Raw genomic sequence first — 19,395 nt, forward strand, 5'->3', positions numbered from 1 at the left:
CCAATCAGCACTTTGAAAATATATCCTGCCACTTCCTTCTGGCTTGCAAAATTTTTGTTGAGAAAATCTCTGGCTAGCTTTATGGGATTTCCCTTGTAACTTATGGGTTTCTTTTGTCTTGCTGCTTTGAAAACATTTTCTTTGTCACTGTATTTTCTAATTTCTAGTTTTCAGCTATTATGTCTTCAGTAAAATTTTCTGCTTCCTTTTCTCTCTCTTCTTCTCTGGGACTCCTATAATACAAATGTTACTATGTTTGATTGAGTCGCTGAGTTACTTAAGTCTCTTCTTGTTTTGCAGAATTCTTTTATGTCTCTTTTGTTAAGCTTGGTTATTTTCCATTACTCTGTCTTCTAGGTCAACTAAATCTTCCTTTCCTTCTTCCATCCTACTGTTCATTCCGTTAAGGGTTTTCTCATTTTGTTTATTGAGCTCTTTATATCTGCAATAAGGGTCTCATTCATGTCTTCTACTCTTTTCTCAAGACCAGTGAGTATCCTTATGATCATTGCTTTAAATTCTCCATCAGGTGTGTTACTTATATCTGTTTCACTTAGATCTCTGGCTGTGGCCTTGTCTTGTTCTTCAATTTGGGATAAATTTCTCTGTCTCCTCATTTTGTTTGTTTCTCTGTTTCTTTGTGTTAAGAAAGTAGTGATTTCCCAAAAAAGAGGTTCTGGAGAGTCCCTGTTCACCAGAACCTGGTACTATAGGACAGTATTCCTATTGTGTCTGAGTTATTTTTCCTTTCATTGAAGTCATCTGTACTGACTCTCTGCCTGTTGCGGGTTGCTTGCTCTCTATGGTGTTAATGGGACCCAGGCAGGATAGCTCTGAGTGGGAACTCAGGCTGGGGAACTTGGGAGTCCAGTTGGGGTTGCACAAATGGACATGGCATGTGGTGGCTGCAGCGCACACAAGGGTTGGGCTCAGTGGTGGATGGGCACAAGGCTATGGCTTGGATGCAGTGAATGGTAGCAGCTGTCTGTGTACCTGGTAACTGGGCAGGGTGCTAACAAAATTTACCCTGAGCACAGGGCCAAAGCTAGTAGGCCCGGAGTGGGCAATTCTGCAGAAGACTTCATGGGCCCGTGGCATGGCTAGGAGGTTAGTTAGCAAATGTTTGTGTAGCTCTGCCTCCCACAGGTAGCTCTGTTTATGCTGGGGGACAGGGAAGAAAATGGCACCTTCCCTCCCTAGGTTTTTAGAGAAGTCCCCAAAACACTCAGAAATCAGTATGAACAGTTCTGTCTCCCACTTGCCCCTGATATTGTGTAAACAGCCCTTTTTATGTTGCCTGTCTGCTGCAGCCCAGCTATTGCCCTCCTGTCTCACCCAGTACTGAGTCAGCTGACTTCTAAAGTTCTAGGCTCCAAGTCCTACTGGTTTTAAAAACACAAAATTCAGCCTCTCTGGTTTTTAAAGTCAAACATTATGGGGATTAATCCTTCCCATGTGAGGTCTGTTTCTCAGCCCTCCCTGTATATGGCTCTGTCCCTCCTGTAGGCAGCCTCCCTTTGCCTTTCTGACCTTCCTAACCCTATAGATACAGTTTCTTCTAGTACAGAGAATTTTTCAGGCCACTCTCCAGTTTCTCGACTTGGAAGGGGATGATATCTGTTGTAAAGGTGGGATAGGGAGAGCTCAGGGTCCTCTTACTCTGCCATCCAAGCTCCTACTTTGAGGTTTTTTTTTTTCCCCCGCTCCAGAAGCACATAGACTGATCTTCCTCTTTTTTTTTTTTTTTTTTTTAAATCCATTTAGCCACTCGATCTTTTGATTGGAGAATTTAGTCCCTATAGTTAAAGAAATTACTAATAAGTAGACTTATTTACCATTTTGTTAATCATTTCCTACTTTGTCTTTCTTCCCTTGCTATGATCATGGTGATTTGAAGATTATCTGTATGGTATGCTTAGATCACTTAATCTTTTTAAAATCTTCTCTAGGTTTTGCCACGTGGTTACATGAAGCTTGTATGTTAAAAAACAACACCACAACCTAGCCACCTGGGTGGCTCAGTCAGTTAAACATCCAGTTCTTGGTTTTGGCTCAGATCACGATCTCAGGGTTGTGAGATGGAGCCTGATGTTGAGCTCTGTGCTCAGCATGGAGTCTGCTTGAGATTCTCTTTTCCTCTAAAATTAATAACTTATTTAAGTTCAAGTGCATTATCAAGCTCTATATTTTTATCCCCACCCCATGTTTTTTTGATGTACTATTTAACTTGTGTATCCATTAACACATTATAGGTATTTTTATCACTTTTGCCTTTAGCTTTCATAGATTTGTGTTTGACTGGATCCCACCCATTAGATTACCTGACTTTATGCCACACAAAAGCTACCAGTGAAATTTATACTTTAAGCTCAAATAAAAGGGTTCTCATTAGTAATAGGAAAATATTAAAGAGTTTTATTATTTATCAGAAATCCTGCCTATTGGTGATGAACTCCTTCAGATTTTGCTTGTCTGAAAAGCTATATTTCCTTCAATTCTGAAGGACAATTTTCCGTTGTTCTTGTTGGCAGTTTTTTTTCTTCCAGTACTTTGAATATGTCATGCTACTTGCTTCTTCACTGCAAAGTTTCTGCAAAAAATCTGATAACTTTATAGGTGTTTTCCTTGTATGTAACAGGTTGCTTTCTTTTGCTGTTTTTTAAGATTCTCATCTTGGTTTTAACTTTTGACAATTAAAATGTGGTTTGGTGTGAATTTCTTTGGATTCCTCTCTGAATCAGGGTGATTCTTTTTTTCTTTAGCCATTATTTTTTCAAGTAAGCTTTCTGCCATTTTTCTTCTCTCTCCACTTTCTAGAACCCCAATAATGCAAGTACTGGTCCCTTTTGTGTTATCCTATAAGTCCTTTAAGTTATCTTCACTCTTTTTCTTTTTTATATTTTAATTAAATTTAATTAATTGCCTCTGAAACTAATAGTACACTACATGTTAGAGTCAGAATGGCTAAAATTAAGTCAGGAAGCAATAAATGTTGATAAGGATGAGAACAGGGAATTCTCTTACCCTGCTGGTGGGAATGCAAGCTGGTACACCACTCTGGAAAACAGTATGGAGGTTCCTCAAAAAGTTAAAAATACAGCTACCTTATGACCCAGCAATTACACTCCTGGGTATTTACCCCAAAGATACAAAGTGATCCAAGGGGTCACTTGCACCCCGATGTTTATAGCAGTGATGTCCACAATAGCCAAATTATGGTAAGAGCCCAGATGTACACTGACAGATGAGTGGATAAAGAAGATGTGGTATCTATATACAGTAGAATATTACTCAGCCATCAAAAAATTGAAATCTTAACATTTTCAGTGATGTGGATAGAACTAGAGGGTATCTTGCTAAGTGAAATAAGTTAATCAAAAGACACTTATCATATGGTTTCACTCCACATAGGAATTTAAGAAACAAAACAGAGGACCATAGGGAAAGGGAGGGGAAAATAACTTCATTTTTTAATTCCTTTTTATCCCTCAGTTCCATTGGTTTGTCTTCAAGTTCACTTATACTTTTTTCTGCTTCATCTAATCTTCTGTGACTTCCTCTATTGTATTTGTGATTTCAACTCTGATTTCTCTTTGATATTCTTATATTTTCTATCTCATGTTGAAGTTCTGTTTGTTCATGCATTGTTTTCCTGACCTCAGTGACATTTTTAGGACTATAATATGTAACTTTTTATCAGATAAATCATTTACTTAAATTTCACTAAGGACTTCTTAGAGATATTATCATTTTCCTTTCTTTATTTGCTGCTTTGCTACATTAGGTAAACTACTGATCCCTCCTAGTCATGAAGGAATGGCCTTGTATAGGAGGTGAAACTTCATTTATCCTTGTCCTAGATTATTATTGTCACCCAAAACTTTGTTATTGTTCAAATAACTCTGTTTTTAGGTCTTATGTATATTCATAATTGGGAGGCACTATCAGTGCCCCAGAAGGTAAGATATTAGTAAGTACGTAGATCCATACTGATTTGAAGCCAGACCCTCAGGCAGCAGCTTTTAAAGTGTACCAATGTACTTCTTTCAGTGTTTGAGTGGAAGATGGGTATTTTTTTCTGCTCCTTCTACATTTTGCTTGGGGTAGATAACCAGTTAAGAAATGTTTATTTGCTGACATCTTGTTTAACCCCTGAATATAAGCCCTACTGGCCACCAGAACCAAGCTACCAATGAATATGTCCTCTGGTTTATAACCACAAAAGTCAGTATGCCCAGTGTGTGCAAAAGCTCCTTTTTGGAGACACTGATGACCTGGGATGAACAGAGTATAAGCACAAAGATGACACCTGTTAGCCTCCCTATTCTCTTAGAGGACTGCAGTAAGTCCTGAGATGTGTGTTTAATTAGAACCCTGATTCTTAGGTTATAGGTGTAAAAAATAAGGTAATAAACCTCTTTCATAGAAAGATGATATTTCTGTCTGCGGCCTCTGTACTGTGCCTGGGTGTGTAGCCAGTTAACTATTTACCTGTTTGTTACAGTTCCCGGGAACTCTTGAACATAAACTCCACTGGCCATCTGAGCCAGGCAATCAAAGGGCATCCATTGGTTGGCAGCCACAAAAATGGCAGCACAAGATTTGTGCATAGCTCCTTTCTGAAAAATGCCACTAATCTGAAGCAAGGCAGAGAGCATGAAGACTGTGCCTGCTAGCCTCCACTGCAGAGTATTGCCGTTGTCCTCATATGTACATTTAATTAGAAGCTTGCCTGTCAGACTGAAGATTTTAAGATAAGCAAATAGGCCTATTTCATGGAAAGACTGGGTGCATTTCAGTCTGCTGCCTATGTGCTGTACCATAGTGGGTTAGCCATGATGAATCTATGAGAGCTCTTTAAGAACTGCTTCTCAGTTTACTATTGGCTTCTTCTCATGGCAAACCTCAAAGGCTTTCAAAGCTAGATATTTTGGGAACCCATATTTCAGTTGTAGATATTAAATTTTAGGATGCCAGATATGGAGTTCAAATGCTTAACTCCTCTGGAAGGATTTGGGAGTTGAAAGTTTCCTTCAAATTGTAGGTTGCCACACATGGAGTAAGGTTTATGGTGAGACTGTGTCTCAGCCTTTCCTACCTGTATTGATGTGGGTTTTTCTTGTTCACCTGACATGTAAGTCACTCACCCAGTTTTTGGAAAGAATTATTCTGAATGTAGCTATAGATTTAGTGTGTCCATGGGTGGAGGGGAGTTCAAGATCCTTGTATATTGCTATCTTGAACAGAACTTAGTTCCTACTTTTAAATTTAGCTTCTAGGAGCACCTGGGTTGGCCAGTCAGCTAAGTGTCTGCCTTCAGCTTAGGTCATGATCCCAGGGTCCTGGGATTGAGCCCCACATCAGGCTCCCTGCTCAGCAAGGAGCCTGCTTCTCCCTCTTCCTCTGCCTGCTGCTCCCCCTGTTTGTGCTCTCTGCCTTTCTCTGTCAAATAAATAAATAAAATCTATTTTTTTAAAATATGGCTTCTGAGTAGTCACCCCTGAGTCAGTATAATTTAGTCATCTGCTAATAACTGGTCAAATTATTATCTTAAGTTCCTTACCTGTATGTCTTCCAACATTTTACAGGGGATCTATGTGATAAGGCCAGTCTTCAACCTTTTATTTCTTCCTTGAACACAATCTCAAGATGAAAGGTGAGAAACTTCTTTACCATGAACCATACAGATCCTAAGGAATAAGATCAGGCTTTTATAGGCTTCCTGTGGCTTTCTAATTTTCCAGAATTCCCTCTTAAATTCCTGACTAAGCTCTTGTTTTCTGCAACTAAAATCACAATCTTAGGCAGGTGTGATATTGCCAGCAGATTATATTGTTTGGGTAATGTTCTAGGGTTAGAGATATTCCCCCGAGATGAAATCAAACCGACAAAATACACTTGAAATAGAGATTATCCAGAATGCTTAAAGTTGGGACAAATTATTGGCTGTGCTCTGGGGATGGTACATTTAAAGCAGCTGCAAAAGAGATCATTAACTTTGAGGCTATTGGATTTTATAGCTACTGCACAACCAAGATGGTTAGAGAGGGGAATGAGAATAACCCCAAGTTAAAAATTTAAAAAGATAAAATTAAAGAAGAAACTCACCATTTTAGTGAGGTTCACTATTTCCTCTGGGATAGGATTTTCAATTCAACCGCTTATTTCAATTAATTACTAGAGTTCTGAAATGACTGTTTTTCCTTGCTTTGCCAGTTTTTTCATGGTTTTTGTGGAAGAATTAACCAAAGTTCTCATTCTACCATCCTGGAAGTCAATCTTCACGCAGCCCTTTGTGTTTCAGTACAGCTTGTGGAGACAACAGACTCACTAGCATAGATAATCTGAGGCAACTAGATTGGATGAGCTGAAGAAAGGCCCATGTGTCTACCAGGAGTGTAGCAAGGAGAAGCCAATCCAGGTAGCTGAGACTTTATCCTTTGTTCCTCAGGTAAATCTCAAAACCCTGGACACAGTAGAGATTTCAACAGTTTAGCAGTATTAGTTTAGTTTGAGTAGTAAAAGAGGGCACATCAACAGCTGATTCTATTGGAACTCTGAGAAATATCCCCTTTTTCTATCAACGATAGCAATTGTAACTGTGACTATGGCTTCTGACTCAAGTGACTATCTCATTTCTCAGCTTTTCTTTCCTTGGAGCTTTGAAATATCACTCAGCTCATAGACAGTAGCAGCCTAAATGAAAAGTGAGTGTTAAATCCACAAAGGATAACTTATACCAATGAAGGATAGGAGTGAGTACATAAATGCCCATCTCCTCTTCTTCAGAGGGGGCATCTGTGAACCTGTTTTAGGAGGTGAAAGCTTTAAAGAACCTTATCTGACAGTATGTGTAACTGAGGAGAGGCCATGAACTCCTGGGTACTGCCCCATGTGAGGATAATAGACTGAATAGCCAGTGGGAACTATGATTATGGCTGGACAAGGAGGCAGGTAGATAATAATATAGAGATTAGGGGTAGGGCAACAATGGTCTAGTGGTAGTCCATACTCTACATAGTACTTCACTCTCTAAAAGTTTCTACCCATTAATAGGTAGACATTAAAGATTTCAGCTTTTGAAGGAAAGAAAGATAATGGGACTTGGCAAAAAAAAAATATATATATATAGTAAGACCTGGGGAAAAATTGTGAGAATTCACTGGTAGAATTATGTTCATTTTAGGGAGATTTTTCAGATGCTTTTAGATTCTGAGTAACAGCTGCTTAAAGTCACCACCTGAAAGTACGAGTTTTGGGTGGCAAATAGCTGAGCACAACTGAAACTGTACCTTTCTGATCTAAAGAGGTTACATATTTGCCATTTTGCAAAATACTGCATTCATTTTGTGTGTAGAGATTAAGTCAATGATATTACACACAAGAGGAAGCTTGTTATTTCTGTATGCAAATGAACATTAAGGTAGCAGTTAGAAAATAGAAACAGATAAGTAAATTCAGACCTACTCAATCTCAAAACAGGATGCACTTTGACTTAAAAGGCAATTGCAGGAGGCACTGAGCAACATTTAACCATGGTGAATTGACTTCTGGCTAATAGGGTACTCATTATACCATGGTTGATTGTAATAAGCTTTCCTGGCACTTGAAATTTTTTTCTTCTTCAAAACTAGATTGATCAGTGGTCCTCTACTGCTCTTAACAGTGAAGTTTCTCAGGGAGGGAGAGCTCTGGTTGCCCAGATAACCACCCTTTATTTATGTCCTTTCATGCACAGCAGGTATTGTTTTCATTTCTTTACCATACATGAACCTCCAAAATTTAGACAATATTTCCACATGGTTTTACATCATTATGATACATTTACCAGTAGTGAGAAGAAAAACTTCTTTAAGGGAAGTTTAAACATTTTTATCAAATGGACCACACTGCCTTAAAAAATAACTTTTGCAGTTTCTGTACACCAATAATGTAGTAGTGGAAAGGGAAAATAAGGAATCAATCCCATTTATAATTGCACCAAAAACCATGAAATACCTAGGAATAAACCTAACCAGAGATGTAAAAAAACTTCTACTCTGAAGACTATAAAACACTGATGAAAGAAATTGAAGACAACACAAAGAAATGGAAAGACATCCATGCTCATGGATTGGAAGAACAAATATTGTTAAAATGTCTATACTATCAAAGCAATCTACACATTTAATGCCATACCTATCAAAATACCATCATCATTTTTCATAGAGCTAGAACAAACAATCCTAAAATTTGTATGGAACCACAAAAAGACCCTGAATAGCCAAAGCAACGTGGGGGGTGGGAGGGAAGCAAAGCTGGAGGCATCACAATTCTGGACTTCAAGTTACATTACAAAGCTGTAGTGATCAAAACAGTATGGTACCAGTACAAATATAGGTCACTAGAAGAGAATAAGAAACCCAGAAATGTACCTACAACTATATGGGCAATTAAGTTTTGACAAAGCAGGAAGGAATATCCAATGGGAAAAAGACAGTCTTTTTAACAAATGGTGTTGGGACACCTGAATGGCAGCATGAAAAAAGATAAACCTGAACCACTTTCCTACATCATACACAAAAAAAGTTCTGAATGGATTAAAGACTTAAAGATGAGATAGGAAACTCAAAATTCTAGAGAATATAGACAGCAACTTTGTGATATTGGCTGGCTGTTGCAGATTCTTACTAGAAATGTCTCCTGAAGCAAGGGAAACAAAAGCAAAAATAAAACTTGGGGCTTGAGCAAAATAAAAAGCTTCTGCACAGCAAAGGGAAGAATCAACAAACTAAAAGGCAACCTACAGAATGGGAGAAGATGTTTTGCAAATGACATAACTGATGAAGGGTTAGTATCCAAAGTATATAAAGAACTCATCACCCAAGCACAACACCCCAAAACCAAATGAATTAAAAATGGGCAGAAGACATGAATAGACATTTTTCCAAAGCAGATATCCACGTAGTCAACAGACACGCGAAAAGATGCTCAACATCCACTCATCAGTGAAATACAAATCAAAACCACAATGAGATATCATATTTGTCAGAATGGCTAAAATAAAAAAACAAAACAAACCATAGGTATTGGTGAGTATGTGGGGAAAGAGAACCCTCCTACAGTGTTGGTGGGAATGCAAACTGGTGCAGCCACTCTGAAGAACAATATGGAGTTTCCTCCAAAAGTTAAAAATAGAAGTACCCTATGAACCAACAATTGTACTAGTAGGTATTTACCCAAATACAAAAATATTTATTCGAAGGGATACATGCACCTTGATGTTTGTAGCTGTATTATCAGTTGTAATGCATCATATGTCACGTATAGTTTTGTTGATTTGGGTTCTCTGTCCTTTTTCTTTGGTTCATTTAACTAAAGATTTAATTTTATTTTTCCAAAGAATGAACTCTTAGTTTATTTCTTCTTTAATCTTTATTTCTCCCATTTTGCTAACTTTGTTCTAATCTTTTTTCCTAGTTCCTTATGTTAAATTGACTGCATTCCATAAGTTTTAGTATATTTTGTTTCTATTTTGGTTTGTGTCAAACTATTTCCTTTTTAACATCGTCTTTGATTCATTGGTTGTTAAGGAAAGGGTTCCATATATTTGTGAATTTTCCAGTTTTCCTCTAGTTGTTTCTTGTTTCATAGCATCGTGATCAGAAAAGATACTTGATATGATTTCAATCTCTTGAGTTTGTTAAGACTTGTTTTGTGATCTAACATATTGTCTATTCTAGAAAAATTTTTGATATGTACTTGAGAGAATGTGTATTCTCCTGTGTTCTGGATGTTCTGTATACATCTATTAGATTCATTAGACATAGAGGGCTGTTCAAAGCCATTATTTCCATATTGATTCTGTGTCTGATGATCTATCCATTTTTGAAAGTGGAGTATTAAAAACCCCAATTATTACTGTACTGATATTTATTTATTTATTTATTTATGATAGACAGAGAGAGAGAGGCAGAGACACAGGAGGAGGGAGAAGCAGGCTCCATGCCGGAATCTGATGTGGGACTCGATCCCGGGACTTCAGGATTGTGCCCTGGGCCAAAGGCAAAAACTTGTTCCTGAGTTTTTTCAGGAAACTCATTATTGCTTCTTTATTTCTGAAAGAAAAGTTTTTTCAGTCATAGAATTCTTGGTTGACAGTTTTTTCCTCTCAGTATTTTGAATAGGTCAGTCTATTTTCTCTTCTGGTCTGGAAAGTTTGGAGTCTTTGAAGGCTTGTAGATGTGGATATTAATTTCTCTCTCTGGTTTTGGCAAGAATTCAGCCATTATTGTTTTAAATTTACTTTCTACCTTTTGTCTTTTCTATTTCTGGAATTCTCATGAGGAGGATTTTTGTTTTGTTTTTATTGTGTCCCATAGTCTTGTCAGCTTTCATCACTCTTTTTTTTTCTTGTTCTGACTAGCTCATTTCAAACAACCTATATTCTAGTTCACAGATTCTTTCTTCTGCATACTTAAGTCTGTTGTTGAAACTCTAATTCTTCAGCTTAGTAATTGTATTTTTCAGCTCTAAGATTTCTGGGTTTTATTTTTTTTGTTTATTTATTGCTCTTATTGTGCTCATGTATTGTTTTCCCAATTTCCTTCAGTTAGCTGTGTTTTTGTAGCTCACTAAACCTAAGAGGTTTATGCTGAATATTTTGACAGTTTATAGTTCTCTATTTATTCAGGACCAGTTTTTGGAGCTTTATTATGTTTTCTTTGGTGGTGTCATGTTTACCTGATTCCTTTGTGATCCTTTATTCCCAACATAGGAATCTGCACATTCGAATAAGCAGTCTCCTTTTCCACAATTTACACACTCAGTTTGGCAGAGACAGTCCTTTACCCATCCTCCTAGTTTGGAGTTCTAAATGTGTCAGTTGGTAACATCCTTGGGCAGGTGAGGCTTGCTATCAAAGTCTGCAAACACTTGGGTTGGACTGCTGGCTTTGTTTTCTGTCCAAGCGAGGCTCTAAGTCAGGTTCCTTGATTGTTTGGGTTCTCTGGCCAGGTCTTCTAGAACATTCAGCCAAGAATACTCTATCCAGCAAGGATTTCATTCAGAATAGAAGGAGAGATAAAGAGCTTCCAGCATAGGCAGAAACTGAAAGAATATGTGACCATTGAACCAGCTGTACAAAAAATATTAAGGGGGACCCTGTAAAAGAAAGAGGAAGCCCAAGAAACAATCCACAAAAACAGGGACTGAATAGGTATTACGATGACACTAAATTCATATCTTTCAATAGTCATTCTGAACAGGAATGGGCTAAATGATCCATCAAAAGAGAGCGTTGGACTGGTTAAAAAAAGCAAAATCCATCTATTTTCTGTCTAGGAGACTCATTTTAGACCTAAAGCCACCTACAGCCTGAAAATGAAAGGGTGGAGAACAATTTACCATTCAAATGGTCCTTAGGCAAGACGGCGGAAGAGTAGGGTCTCCAAATCACCTGTCTCCACCAAATTACCTAGAAAACCTTCCAATCATTCTGAAAATCTATGAATTCGGCCTGAGAATTAAAGAGAGAACACCTGGTATGCAACAGTGAGAAGAGTTCACGCTTCTATCAAGGTAGGAAGACGGGGAAAAAGAAGTAAAGAAACAAAGGCCTCCAAGGGGGAGGGGCCCCGCGAGGGGCCGGGCTGAGGCCGGGGCGAGTGTCCCCAGGACAGGAGAGCCCCGTCCCGGAGGAGCAGGAGCTGCACCGACCTTCCCGGGCGGAAAGGGGCCCTCAGGGAGGTGGAGCAGGACCCGGGAGGGCGGGGATGCCCTCGGGTTCCCTGAGACAGTAACAGAGCAACTGCGCCGAGCTCCCTAAGGGCTGCAGCGCGCACGGCGGGACCGGCGGGACCCGGAGCAACTCGGAGGGGCTCGGGCGGCGGCTCCGCGGAGGGGGCTGCGCGGCCCCGGGAGCAGCTTGGAGGGGCTTGGGCAGAGGAAGAGGCTCCGTGCGGAGGGGGCTGCGCGGTTCCAGGAGCAGCTCGAGGGGGCTCGGGGGCGGCTCCGCGGAGGGGGCTGCGTGGCCCGGGAGCGCAAATCCAACAGCGCAGGCTCCGGAGCACAGGGCGGCGGGACACAGCCCAGGATCCAGCCTCCCCCGGGACAGGCAGAGGCCGGGAGGGCCCAGGACAGCAAGGACGCTCCTGCCCCAGCTGAGCAGATCAGCGGCCCCGCCCCGGAGCCTCCAGGCCCGGTAGACCGAGAGCTCAAGAGTTCCTGCGGGGGCTGACTCCAGGTTTCCAGAGCTGCCCCGCCACTGGGGCTGTTCCTCCTGCGGCCTCACGGGGTAAACAACCCCCACTGAGCCCTGCACCAGGAGGGGGCACAGCAGCTCCCCCAACTGCTAACACCTGAAAATCAGCACAACAGACCCCTCCCCCAGAACACCAGCTAGACGGACAACTTCCAGAAGCCAAGGGACTTAAAGTACACAGAATCAGAAGATACTCCCCGATGGTTCTTTTTTTTTTGTTTTGTTTTTTTGTTTTTTTGTTTTGTTTTGCTTTTTGATTTGTTTCCTTCCCCCACCCCCTTTTTTTCTTTCTTTTTCTTTCTTTTTCTTCTTTTTTTTTCCGTTTTTTTCTTCCCTTTTTTTTCTCTCTTTTCTTTCCTTCTTTCTCTCCTCTCTTTTTCTCTTTTTCCCAATACAACTTGCTTTTGGCCACTCTGCACTGAGCAAAATGACTAGAAGGAAAACCTCACCTCAAAAGAAAGAATCAGAAACAGTCCTCTCTCCCACAGAGTTACAAAATCTGGATTACAATTCAATATCAGAAAGCCAATACAGAAGCACTATTATACAGCTACTGGTGGCTCTAGAAAAAAGCATAAAGGACTCAAGAGACTTCATGACTGCAGAATTTAGAGCTAATCAGGCAGAAATTAAAAATCAATTGAATGAGATGCAATCCAAACTAGAAGTCCTAATGACGAGGGTTAACGAGGTGGAAGAACGAGTGAGTGACATAGAAGACAAGTTGATAGCAAAGAGGGAAACTGAGGAAAAAAGAGACAAACAATTAAAAGACCATGAAGATAGATTAAGGGAAATAAACGACAGCCTGAGAAAGAAAAACCTACGTTTAATTGGGGTTCCCGAGGGCGCCAAAAGGGACAGAGGGCCAGAATATGTATTTGAACAAATTCTAGCTGAAAACTTTCCGAATCTGGGAAGGAAAACAGGCATTCAGATCCAGGAAATAGATCCCCCCCCTAAAATCAATAAAAACCGTTCAACACCTCGACATTTAATAGTGAAGCTTGCAAATTCCAAAGATAAAGAGAAGATCCTTAAAGCAGCAAGAGACAAGAAATCCCTGACTTCTATGGGGAGGAGTATTAGGGTAACAGCAGACCTCTCCACAGAGACCTGGCAGGCCAGAAAAGGCTGGCAGGATATATTCAGGGTCCTAAAGGAGAAGAACATGCAACCAAGAATACTTTATCCAGCAAGGCTCTCATTCAAAATGGAAGGAGAGATAAAGAGCTTCCAAGACAGGCAGCAACTAAAAGAATATGTGACCTCCAAACCAGCTCTGCAAGAAATTTTAAGGGGGACTCTTAAAATTCCCCTTTAAGAAGAAGTTCAGTGGAACAGTCCACAAAAACAAGGACTGAATAGGTATCATGATGACACTAAACTCATATCTCTCAATAGTAACTCTGAATGTGAACGGGCTTAATGACCCCATCAAAAGGGGCAGGGTTTCAGACTGGATAAAAAAGCAGGACCCATCTATTTGCTGTCTACAAGAGACTCATTTTAGACAGAAGGACACCTACAGCCTGAAAATAAAAGGTTGGAGAACCATTTACCATTCAAATGGTCCTCAAAAGAAAGCAGGGGTAGCCATCCTTATATCAGATAAACTAAAATTTACCCCGAAGACTGTAGTGAGAGATGAAGAGGGACACTGTATCATAATTAAAGGATCTATTCAACAAGAGGACTTAACAATCCTCAATATATATGCCCCGAATGTGGGAGCTGCCAAATATATCAATCAATTATTAACCAAAGTGAAGAAATACTTAGATAATAATACACTTATACTTGGTGACTTCAATCTAGCTCTTTCTATACTCGATAGGTCTTCTAAGCACAACATCTCCAAAGAAACGAGAGCTTTAAATGATACACTGCACCAGATGGATTTCACAGATATCTACAGAACTTTACATCCAAACTCAACTGAATACACATTCTTCTCAAGCGCACATGGAACTTTCTCCAGAATAGACCACATATTGGGTCACAAATCAGGTCTGAACCGATACCAAAAGATTGGGATTGTCCCCTGCATATTCTCAGACCATAATGCCTTGAAATTAGAACTAAATCACAACAAGAAGTTTGGAAGGACCTCAAACATGTGGAGGTTAAGGACCATCCTGCTAAAAGATAAAAGGGTCAACCAGGAAATTAAGGAAGAATTAAAAAGATTCATGGAAACTAATGAGAATGAAGATACAACCATTCAAAATCTTTGGGATGCAGCAAAAGCAGTCCTAAGGGGGAAATACATCGCAATACAAGCATCCATTCAAAAACTGGAAAGAACTCAAATACAAAAGCTAACCTTACACATAAAGGAGCTAGAGAAAAAACAGCAAATAGATCCTACACCCAAGAGAAGAAGGGAGTAAATAAAGATTTGAACAGAACTCAACAAAATCGAGACCAGAAGAACTGTGGAACAGATCAACAAAACCAGGAGTTGGTTCTTTGAAAGAATTAACAAGATAGATAAACCATTAGCCAGCCTTATTAAAAAGAAGAGAGAGAAGACTCAAATTAATAAAATCATGAATGAGAAAGGAGAGATCACGACCTACACCAAGGAAATACAAACGATTTTAAAAACATATTGTGAACAGCTATACGCCAATAAATTAGGCAATCTAGAAGAAATGGACGCATTCCTGGAAAGCCACAAACTACCAAAACTGGAACAGGAAGAAATAGAAAACCTGAACAGGCCAATAACCAGGGAGGAAATTGAAGCAGTCATCAAAAACCTCCCAAGACACAAGAGTCCAGGGCCAGATGGCTTCCCAGGGGAATTTTATCAAACGTTTAAAGAAGAAACCATACCTATTCTCCTAAAGCTGTTTGGAAAGATAGAAAGACATGGAGTACTTCCAAATTCGTTCTATGAGGCCAGCATCACCTTAATTCCAAAACCAGACAAAGACCCCACCAAAAAGGAGAATTACAGACCAATATCCCTGATGAACATGGATGCAAAAATTCTCAACAAGATACTGGCCAATAGGATCCAACAGTACATTAAGAAAATTATTCACCATGACCAAGTAGGATTTATCCCCGGGACACAAGGCTGGTTCAACACCCGTAAAACAATCAATGTGATTCATCATATCAGCAAGAGAAAAACCAAGAACCATATGATCCTCTCATTGGATGCAGAGAAAGCATTTGACAAAATACAGCATCCATTCCTGATCAAAACTCTTCAGAGTGTAGGGATAGAGGGAACATTCCTCGACATCTTAAAAGCCATCTATGAAAAGCCCACAGCAAATATCATTCTCAATGGGGAAGCACTGGGAGCCTTTCCCCTAAGATCAGGAACAAGACAGGGATGTCCACTCTCACCACTGCTGTTCAACATAGTACTGGAAGTCCTAGCCTCAGCAATCAGACAACAAAAAGACATTAAAGGCATTCAAATTGGCAAAGAAGAAGTCAAACTCTCCCTCTTCGCCGATGACATGATACTCTACATAGAAAACCCAAAAGTCTCCACCCCAAGATTGCTAGAACTCATACAGCAATTCGGTAGCGTGGCAGGATACAAAATCAATGCCCAGAAGTCAGTGGCATTTCTATACACTAACAATGAGACTGAAGAAAGAGAAATTAAGGAGTCAATCCCATTTACAATTGCACCCAAAAGCATAAGATACCTAGGAATAAACCTAACCAAAGAGGTAAAGGATCTATACCCTAAAAACTATAGAACACTTCTGAAAGAAATTGAGGAAGACACAAAGAGATGGAAAAATATTCCATGCTCATGGATTGGCAGAATTAATATTGTGAAAATGTCAATGTTACCCAGGGCAATTTACACGCTTAATGCAATCCCTATCAAAATACCATGGACTTTCTTCAGAGACTTAGAACAAATTGTTTTAAGATTTGTGTGGAACCAGAAAAGACCCTGAATAGCCAGGGGAATTTAAAAAAGAAAACCATATCTGGGGGCATCACAATGCCAGATTTCAGGTTGTACTACAAAGCTGTGGTCATCAAGACAGTGTGGTACTGGCACAAAAACAGACACATAGATCAATGGAACAGAATAGAGAACCCAGAAGTGGACCCTGAACTTTATGGGCAACTAATATTCAATAAAGGAGGAAAGACTATCCATTGGAAGAAAGACAGTCTCTTCAATAAATGGTGCTGGGAAAATTGGACATCCACATGCAGAAGAATGAAACTAGACCACTCTCTTGCACCATACACAAAGATAAACTCAAAATGGATGAAAGATCTAAATGTGAGACAAGATTCCATCAAAATCCTAGAGAAGAACACAGGCAACACCCTTTTTGAACTCGGCCACAGTAACTTCTTGCAAGATACATCCACGAAGGCAAAAGAAACAAAAGCAAAAATGAACTATTGGGACTTCATCAAGATAAGAAGCTTTTGCACAGCAAAGGATACAGTCAACAAAACTCAAAGACAACCTACAGAATGGGAGAAGATATTTGCAAATGACGTATCAGATAAAGGGCTAGTTTCCAAGATCTATAAAGAACTTATTAAACTCAACACCAAAGAAACAAACAATCCAATCATGAAATGGGCAAAAGACATGAACAGAAATCTCACAGAGGAAGACATAGACATGGCCAACATGCACATGAGAAAATGCTCTGCATCACTTGCCATCAGGGAAATACAAATCAAAACCACAATGAGATACCACCTCACACCAGTGAGAATGGGGAAAATTAACAAGGCAGGAAACCACAAATGTTGGAGAGGATGTGGAGAAAAGGGAACCCTCTTACACTGTTGGTGGGAATGTGACCTGGTGCAGCCACTCTGGAAAACTGTGTGGAGGTTCCTCAAACAGTTAAAAATAGACCTGCCCTACGACCCAGCAATTGCACTGTTGGGGATTTACCCCAAAGATACAAATGCAATGAAACGCCGGGACACCTGCACCCCGATGTTTATAGCAGCAATGGCTACGATAGCCAAACTGTAGAAGGAGCCTCAGTGTCCATCGAAAGATGAATGGATAAAGAAGATGTGGTTTATGTACACAATGGAATATTACTCAGCCATTAGAAATGACAAATACCCACCATTTGCTTCAACGTGGATGGAACTGGAGGGTATTATGCTGAGTGAAATAAGTCAATCGGAGAAGGACAAACATTATATGGTCTCATTCATTTGGGGAATATAAATAATAGTGAAAGGGAATATAAGGGAAGGGGGAAGAAATGTGTGGGAAATATCAGAAAGGAAGACAGAACGTAAAGACTGCTAACTCTGGGAAACGAACTAGGGGTGGTAGAAGGGGAGGAGCGCAGGGGGTGGGAGTGAATGGGTGACGGGCACTGGGGGTTATTCTGTATGTTAGTAAATTGAACACCAATGAAAAATAAATTTAAAAAAATGGTCCTCAAAAGAAAGTTGGGGTAGCAATCCTCATATCAGATAAATTAAAGTTATCTCAAAGACTGTAGTAAGAGATGAAGAGGGACACTATATCATACTTAAAGGGTGCATCCAACAAGAAGACCTAACAATCATGAATATTTATGCCCCTAATATGGGAGCTGCCAAGTATATCAATCATTTAATAACTGAAGTAAAGAGATACTTAGATAAAATACAGTAATAATAGGAGATTTCAACATGACACTTTCTGCAAATGACAGATATTCTAAGCAGAATATCACCAAAGAAACAAGGGCCTTAAATGATACCCTGGACCAGATGGATTTCAGAGATATATACAGAACTTTCCATCTGAATGCAACTGAATACACTTTCTTCTCAAGTGCACATGGAACTTTCTCCAGAATAGACCACATACCGGGCCACAAATCAGGTCTCAACCAATACCAAAAGATTGGGATCGTCCCCTGCTTATTTTCAGACCACAAAGCTTTGAAACTAGAATTCAATCACAAAAAGAAATTTGGAAGAAACTCAAACACGTGGAGGTTAAAGAGCATCCTGCTAAAAGATGAAAGGGCCAACCAGGTAATTAGAAAAGACTTAAAAAGATTCATGGAAACTAATGAAAATGAAGATATAACCATTCAAAATCTTTGGGATACAGCAAAAGCAGTCCTAAGAGGGAAATACATCACAATACAAGCCTCCTCAAAAAATTGAAAAAAAAAAAAAAAAAAAAAACAACCCTCAAATACACAGCTAACCTCGCACCTAAAGGAATTGGACAAAGAACAGCAAGTAAAACCTACACCAAGCAGAAATTAATAAAAATTCGAGCAGAACTCAATGAAAGACCAGAAGAACTGTAGAACATATCAACAGAACCAGGAGTTGGTTCTTTGAAAGAATGAATAAGATAAACCCCTAGTCATCCTAATTAAAAAGAAAAAAGACTCAAATTAATAAAATCACAAATGAAAAAGGAGAGATTACAACCAACACCAAGGAAATACAAATGATTTTTAAAATGTATTATGAGCAGCTATACGGCAATAAACTAGGCAATCTAGAAGAAATGGATGCATTTCTGGAGAACCACAAATTACCAAAACTGGAACAGGAAGAAATAAAAAACCTGAACAGGCCAATAACCAGTGAGGAAATTGAAGCAGTCATCAAAAATCTCCAAAGACACAAAAGCCTAGGGCTAGGTGGCTTCCCAGGGGAATTCTATCAAATGTTTAAAGAAGAAATAATATCTATTTTACCAAAGTTGTTCTGAAGGATACAAATAACGGAATACTTCCAAACTCATTTCATGAGACATTACTTTGATTCCAAAATCAGACAAAGACCCCACCAAAAAGGAGAATTATAGACCAATATCCCTGATGAACACGGATGCAAAAATTCTCACCAAGATACTAGCCAACAGGATCGAACAGTACATTAAGCAGATTATTCACTGTGACCAAGTGGGATTTATTCCTGGGATGCAAAGGTGGTTCAAACTTGTAAAACAATCAACATAATAGGTCACATCAAAAACAAACAAAAAAACCCCAAGAACCATAATATCCTCTCAACAGATGCAGAGAAAGCATTTGACATCCATTCCTGATCAAAGCTCTTCAGAGTGTATGGATAGAAGGAACATTTCTCAGCATCTTAAAAGCCATATATGAAAAGCCCACAGTGAATACCATTCTCAATGGGGAAACACTGAGAGCTTT

General features: G+C 39.5%; 1 long non-coding RNA gene across 1 annotated transcript in view; it reads left to right on the top strand.

Moving 5' to 3' along the window:
• LOC144303654 (uncharacterized) overlaps positions 1-19,395 on the top strand; it is a 45,257-nt gene that overhangs the window by 18,428 nt on the left and 7,434 nt on the right. Inside the window, exons 4-5 of the long non-coding RNA XR_013370642.1 lie at positions 5,589-5,656; positions 6,217-6,421. This is a non-coding gene — a long non-coding RNA (uncharacterized LOC144303654). The remainder of the gene's footprint in view (positions 1-5,588; positions 5,657-6,216; positions 6,422-19,395) is intronic.

The sequence above is a fragment of the Canis aureus genome, chromosome 32 (genome assembly GCF_053574225.1).
Source record: "Canis aureus isolate CA01 chromosome 32, VMU_Caureus_v.1.0, whole genome shotgun sequence".
NCBI classification, from domain to species: domain Eukaryota; kingdom Metazoa; phylum Chordata; class Mammalia; order Carnivora; family Canidae; genus Canis; species Canis aureus.